Source organism: Fukomys damarensis, unplaced genomic scaffold, assembly GCF_012274545.1.
Source record: "Fukomys damarensis isolate Sample0158 unplaced genomic scaffold, DMR_v1.0_HiC HiC_scaffold_19, whole genome shotgun sequence".
In the NCBI taxonomy this organism is placed as follows: Eukaryota; Metazoa; Chordata; class Mammalia; order Rodentia; family Bathyergidae; genus Fukomys; species Fukomys damarensis.
In genome coordinates, this window is record NW_022900931.1 from 37,657,216 (window position 1) to 37,663,667 (window position 6,452).

General features: G+C 46.2%; 1 long non-coding RNA gene across 1 annotated transcript in view; it reads right to left on the reverse strand.

The window, feature by feature from the left end:
• LOC104849228 overlaps positions 1-6,452 on the reverse strand; it is a 114,230-nt gene that overhangs the window by 106,290 nt on the left and 1,488 nt on the right. The window contains exon 2 of the long non-coding RNA XR_776696.2: positions 2,299-2,369. This is a non-coding gene — a long non-coding RNA (uncharacterized LOC104849228). The remainder of the gene's footprint in view (positions 1-2,298; positions 2,370-6,452) is intronic.

A 6,452-nucleotide genomic window follows, 5' to 3' on the forward strand; every position in this document is an offset into this window, starting at 1 on the left:
TCCTCCCCCTCCTCCTCCTCCTCCTCCTCCCTCTTCCTCCTCCCTGTACCAACAGGCTCCTGGACAGAATCTGGCAGAGTAGCACTGCCCTGGGGACCAGGAAAGACAGGCTGGGTCCGAGTTTAAGCCCACCAAAGTCCAGGCATGAGACACAGACGGACAGCAGAGCTATGCCCTCAGGAGGAATCTGCCATTGTATGGCAATGCAAGAAGTCAGAGTAGGGTACCAACTGCCACCGGTCAAGATGTTTGGTCGAACTAAGAAGAAAGCGGACTGTGGGAGGCCCAGAGTAGAAGAGCAAGAAGAGAGATATGGGGGAGTGAGGCCCTCCCATACCTTTGAGCTGAGCCCTCCCACCCAGGTCAGGGAAACAGGCACCACAGGGAGGAAGTATTTCCTACACCTACTAAAGAAGCGAAAAGTTCCTCCAGCCAGCTATTACAAGAAAAGAATGAAGGACTTTCTGGGTTTTTTTTAAGCCCAAGAAAAAAGCCAGAGGGCAGGAAGACTCACTGAGAAAAGCTAAGATCCCATCAGCTACCGACGAGTGGGAAGAGTCACACACAAGCCAGTTGTTCATGGACAGTAGGATGGCTGAGGACCACATAGTTGTGAGACAGACACCGGTAGACAAGCGAGGGCTTTGCCATGGAAATGCTCCATCAAAGTTACACTGGCTTAAACGTGTTTGTAGGTGTTCCTGCTCTGAGAGAGTCACCTCCAGCCCAGACCAACGGAGAGACGGGAGAGAGATGGTCTGTGGTCACCAAGCCAGCAGCACAGACCACAGCCATCCCATCAGCAATGGGGACTACAACAAGACCTCACTGCCCACAGATCCAGCTCCTCCCGCCAGTCGCTGTAAATGTAGCCCTGGAGGGACGGGTGCCTCAGGTCATCTTTGCCATCACTCCACACGCTCTCTTCAAAGAGGTGCCCCATCTGGCCAACCAGATAAACCTCCTCACACCTCAGCTTGTGAGAAAAAATGTTCCACAAAAAAAATTGAACACATGCATTTTGTGACTCCTGTGAGCACATCTTGTGTGCTAATGGCTTTTCCTACTGAGACATCTACTACTTTCTAATACATTTGTTCTCATTAGATGTGGTGGCTTCTCTTTTCCTACTGGGGCATTGGAAGGGGTCAGCCTCTGCTTCTCTTCAGAGGAGCTTCTAGAAAGGTCGGGCCTGCAGGGAGGTGACAGTGGCATTGAGGACACACCCACACCCTTGCTCCCCTCCTGCCCCTCAAGTGTTCATCGTGTTGTCATTTCATAAACTGACAACAAAAAGCTCAGTAGCTTCACATGTGACAGTGTGGTCACAGGAATATTGGACAGATGGTGTGGTGGCCCTAGGTTCAGAGGTGATAGAACTTGTCCATCCCAGGCTTCTTGGTGGGTAAAAGCAATGGCATCTCTGTGATCCCCTGCTCTGTCTGATGAGGCTACATGGGAATAGGCCCCCCAGACCCTTTCACAACAGCCTTAATGACATGGCAGTGTCATCACCCGACTTCAGCCTTCCTTGCTCTCTAGAGCGGCAGCCAGGATGGAACGTGCAGGTCTGCAGACAAGAGAACTGCTAGGGGCCGCATCAACCCTGCCTGAGGTCACCTGCCTTTCCTCTGGGCTTGGCTGTGTCTGTAGGAACCGTTCCAAGTTGCGTGTGTTGGGCCCATGATGAGAAGTAAGAGAATAACTGCAAAGATTTTAGCAAGGAAGGGAGCAGAGTGGCATGTGGACATCCTAAAGAGGGCAGAGCTTGGGAAGTTCATGTCCACCGAGTGCCATCACCAGCCTGGAGGAAGGCAGACCTAACAGACCTGTCCTCATCCCAGGTCTCGCCTCACTCTGGCTCTCAGGCCACAGGCCTGGAGAATCACCACTGGCTCCAATGCAGATGCAAGAGGGAGCCAAGCCTCAAGGCACAGAAGGTTACTCTCAGACATATTTCATAAGTCTGCATGTCATCACCTCTTGAATCCCAAGAAGAACCAATTGGCAAGTACTAGAAAAGCCAGAGCCAGTGAATTCTAGATGTGACTTGCAGTCTGGTGAACATTACACACATTCTTGCAGCCCCAACACTTTTTTCAGGGAAGAGGTCAAGACCTAAAGTGACCTAGGGGTTGGTCTAGATCACAAAGCAAATTTCTGGCTCCAGTACTGACTTGTCCCATAGACCATCAGGGTAATAGGCAATGAGACAGGATTTGTAAACACACGGGGAGTGACCTACCCAAAATTCAGGAGCTTAACAGTTGAGGGGCACAGCCCCAAAATGGTACCTACTGCATGTCATTCTGCTTCTGGTCCAGGTTTCCTCTCTCCAGAGCCGGTCCCCTTGGGAATGCAGGAGGGTCCTAAAAGAAGGAACGAGGAATGTGCTACTCTCCTCCTGATTGTTGTGATCAATTACTAGAGAAAAACTGAGAAGAGGAAGGGATTCTTTGGTTCATGGTTTCATAGGCATAAGTCCATAGTTAGCTGGGTCCAAGCCAGAAACATCATAGCAAGAGGGCCTGGTAGAGGAGAACTGCCCACCTCATGGCTGCTTGGAATCCGAGAGTGAAGAGCCTGACACAAGACATACCCTTCAGACTCTTCCCTCTAGTACCCACTTCCTCCAATTAGGCCACACCCCCTAATGGTCCAAGCAAATATGAACTCACCTGTAGGTTAATTCACTGATGATGTTAGTGACCTCACTGTCTGACCACCTTTCTAGACATTGCTTACTCCATTCATGCTGACAGCCAAGATTAACTATCATCACAAGGAGCAATTTCTCCAGTAGCCTATTCTGTGTCCCACACGTGGTGGGTTGTGGACCCCAGTTCCAAGGGCTTCAATGTGCTCCCTGGAGGAGAGTCTCACAAGAAGTAGTACCACTGAGGCAGATCTCATGAGCATGGGCCAGGCCCCCATATATGGCGTGGGTCCCTAGACCTGTCTTGAAGTCTCTATCTCACCTGAGGTCCATGCCAGCTTCCAGGGTGGGCCAGCAACAAGAGCAGAATGAGTGCCTGATCCTGACACCACTGGTTCCTAGAAGGAAAATTCAGGTCTGGAGACTGAATGTGGACCCCAAGAATGCAGAGGGGACAAGTTCCACAGAAGGTGATGTTGACAGGAACAGACAGAAGGGAACAAGATTCTGCCCCTTTTACAAGCCTGGTCCTCCAGGAGAGGCAGAAAGCCAGCAATAGAGAGAACCTACAAAGTCCTGCATGGAGGCCCCTGCATGGATCTCCTCAGAGGCCCACCCTATCAAATCCCATAGAGATCTCCCTAGAGTCCCCGACAGAGATCCACACTAAGACTCCGCAGGAGTTCTCTCCAGAAACCCCAGAAAACCTGATACAGAGAGTTCCACAAAATCTCTGAGACTACTGGGATGGGAAGGTTTGATAGGAAACATAAAAACAGAAATATATTCCAGTGTGCTTTTCCCTGATGTGTGCAGTTTAGTTGAACAGAAGATTTCCAGCCAGAAATTCCTGAGTAGTACGCATAGTCCTGACACTGACTTGTTCGGAGACCTTGGCAAATTGCCAGGCCACTGTGATTTCATTTCCTCCTTTGCAAAATTAACAGAATGCTTACCTACAGCCCAGATGTTGGCAGACTTAATTAACATCACTGTCTGTGTAAAAATGAAATGTTGTTTAACCAATAAATGCCAAGTAATCCAAATCTTCTACTCCCACTTTGGCAGGCACCACGGAAAAGAAAGAACATGAACTCACTAAGAGTTGGTCGTATTAGGGATTCTTGAGTCTTTCTTTGGAGTTTATGAAAACTAAGCAATGGCTATTATAATTATCAAAAAAAAACACATAGGAATGCTTTACTAAATATAGTTCACCAAATGTTACTTACATAAACTTTACTTGTCAAAAATGTATAGATGTGATCCAGGTGCAGCGGCGCATGTCTATAATCCCTGCTCCTCCGGAGGCCCAGGCAAGAGGATAGCAAGTTTGAGGCCAGCTTGGTAACCATGTGAGACCCAGGCTCAAAACAAAAGACCAAAAGTGCTGGGGGTGTAGGCACCCCTGTGATTGGTCTTCAGTACCACACACAAAAACGTATCGCTGAATATTGACACTAGTTTCTTTACTGAGAGAGCTGATGAGGTGAAGGTCTAAGTTTTTTCAACAATGAACTTGTTATCCCGCTATATTCCCAGGCTACAATACATCTACACCTTCCACCAAGCACTTTGGAAACGATGCTGTGAACCATGAGGACACTTTAAGATTCAATAGATTAACAACCTGACTCCATATTTCTGAAAAAGTTTCTGCTTTGCCTCACAACCTTGTATCTAGCAACATATGCAATTAATTATAATTGCCTTCATATATTTTAATAAACATTTATTAGGTGTCTGCTATGTGCGAAACAGTGTCCTAAGTGAGCACTAGGACTTGGTGAGTGAGACAAAAAACAACCCCTGGAACCATAAAACATACTCCAAAATGGAATACAGACATTAAACAAGTATTTATAATCAGCTGTTAAATCATTGTGGTGGAGACGGTTCAGAGAGATCTACCGTTTTATAGGAACCAGCAAATGCCTCTCTAAGGAGCTCAGTTTCAGCTTGGATTTTCTGAAGAAGAGTGTGATCCAGGCAGGAAAAGCAGCATGTGCATGAAGCCATGAAAACAACGGCATAAAGTCCAATTTGGCCAGCTCTCCTGGTGAAGTAATGGGAGAATGGAAGAAGCACCTTACCCAAAGGAAACCGGGAAGTTACTGAAAGACTTATGCCAGGACGTGAAATGACTCTTTTCACGTCTTTGTATACCTAAAATGCACCAATAAATTTAATGACAAAAGTCACTCTAATTAGAATTTTGAGACTGGATAGAAGGAGAGAAACATGGGCAGATGTCAAAGTAGGTAGTTCATAAAAAATACTTCATCAGGGTGAGTGGTGGGTAGAGTGAAGGCAGCAGCAGGGACAGTGCAAGGAAACAGTGATTGGACAGCTATTTGGAAAACAGAACTAGCTGAACATTAGTGAACGCTAGTGAACTTAGTGGACATTTGGGGCAGGGAATGAAGGGAGAGGGTGAGAAGGAAAAGTAGGATTCAGTGAATTCTGTGAAGTCGAGAATCTCACTAGGTGACAGAGAGAACATAAACCCAGCAAAGGGACTTGAGCAGTAAGACGGTCTCACTGAGAAGATGAGCTTAGTTTCAGACTTGTTAAGTTTGCAGTGCCTGAAAGGCACCATGCTAAAGATGTCTGAGAGGTAAATTAATGCTCAGATCATCAGGGTCTTCAAGATGGAGGTACAGACTTAGGAGTCTTCAATATATAGATTGGAACTTGAAACGAAAGAGTGAACGACATTACACAAGGAAAAAGTGCTCAGGGAGAAGAATGTAAGGCTCTGGAGAGAGACTGAGAAGCATCAGCAGTTAGTGAAAGAGGAAGAGGGGACTAGGAGCTACAACAGGTGGAGAACAGGACAGCCAGGAGAGTCACCCTCAGAAGAAGAGTGTGAGAGATGGTTCTCTCATACCCTGCTGGTGAGTTTATGTCTGTGGCAGGAGATTTGTCAGTATCTGTCACTATTAAGAATGCATAGATCTTTCAAACTCTAATTTTTCTCATCAGAAATCACTATTTCTCTCGCATAAGTACGGGTACACAAAATGCTCTATGAACTTCAATACCTTTTGTCTTAATGTTTGCAATAATTTAGGACTGAAAATAACCTAAAAGGTACAAAATAGGAAGCCAGCTAGATAAATTACAGCATGATTATACAAAGGAATGCACTGCAGTAGCTACAACTGCCCTTCTATATTGGTTCCAAGCAAATAAAGCAAATTACAATACTTGGTGTATATTATCTTACTATGTCATAAATAGTGCTCCTTATATAACATGTTTGAAATAAATATTTGTTTTATGTGGTGTATACTAGCAGTGGCGTGAAAAGTGGAGACAGAAATATGACAGCCCTCGGTAAAGGTAAGCATACGAGGAAGGTGAGCGATACGAAGAACAGAGGCTGGGGAATGGGGAATTGAGGCTGGCTCGCTTGGAATAATCCATGAGGGCGTCCAGAGGCTGATGTGAAGGAGGCACTGTGGCAGGAAAGCAGCTGAGAGAGCAGAGTAGGGAGTGGTGGTGGAAGCAGACCCTGCAGAGGTAGAAGGACATGAGACACAGGGTGTAGAGGGCGACTGTCTCAGGGAAGAGGAAGGACAGCTTTACCAAACGCAGCATGTGCATGGAAAAAGTGGGTGTGCAATGCAGGCAAGGGTTATGTTTAGTGGTGAGAAGCTTAAAAAGCTACACTTTATATTCATTTTTTCTGTGTGGGATTCACTGTGGTGTTTCCACATACGACATTTATGGCTTTGCTGTGCCACTAAAACCATGTAAATTTTTAAATTTTTTTTTTTTTTTTTTTTTTTTT